This window comes from Frankliniella occidentalis, unplaced genomic scaffold (assembly GCF_000697945.3).
Source record: "Frankliniella occidentalis isolate FOCC.00 unplaced genomic scaffold, Focc_3.1 Scaffold45, whole genome shotgun sequence".
NCBI classification, from domain to species: domain Eukaryota; kingdom Metazoa; phylum Arthropoda; class Insecta; order Thysanoptera; family Thripidae; genus Frankliniella; species Frankliniella occidentalis.
The window spans coordinates 1618373-1618850 of record NW_026267175.1 but is presented as its reverse complement, the minus strand read 5'-3'; positions in this window follow the sequence as shown (position 1 = coordinate 1618850).

The following is a 478-nucleotide window of genomic DNA, read 5'->3' as shown; positions in this document are numbered from 1 at the left end:
CCCACATTTTTCTGAGCACTGTAGCTGCCCTGTCGGTTAGGCCCCTCTCACCACGCTTGGACGGGCGCGTGGTCCTATGGTCCTATTCGGGCTCCAGTGGCTCCAGTAACTCCAGCCCAGTGCAGCCCGGCGACTCCAGGACTCACTTCCCTACTTATTCTGCTCCGCGGGCGTGTTCTCTCTGCCGCTCCCTCATCGTATCGGAAACCGTTTTTTTCTCGTGCTCCCTCGATAACAACCGAGGCCCCCTCCTCTCTTTCCCCTCCTTCCCCTTCGCCACTCTCTTTTGCCCGGATCCAGCTTTGCGCTTCACTGGTGGCGAAAAAATCGAACGCCTGTGACAAACAGAGATGGAAGAATGGAAGCTCCGACGCCTTTGCATATCTAATGTTTTTTTGTTCTTTTTCTTTTTCATGGTTTTTGGAAGTGTTTGATATAATAAAAGGTAAATCATAGTAGTTTTGGTTCTATTTATATT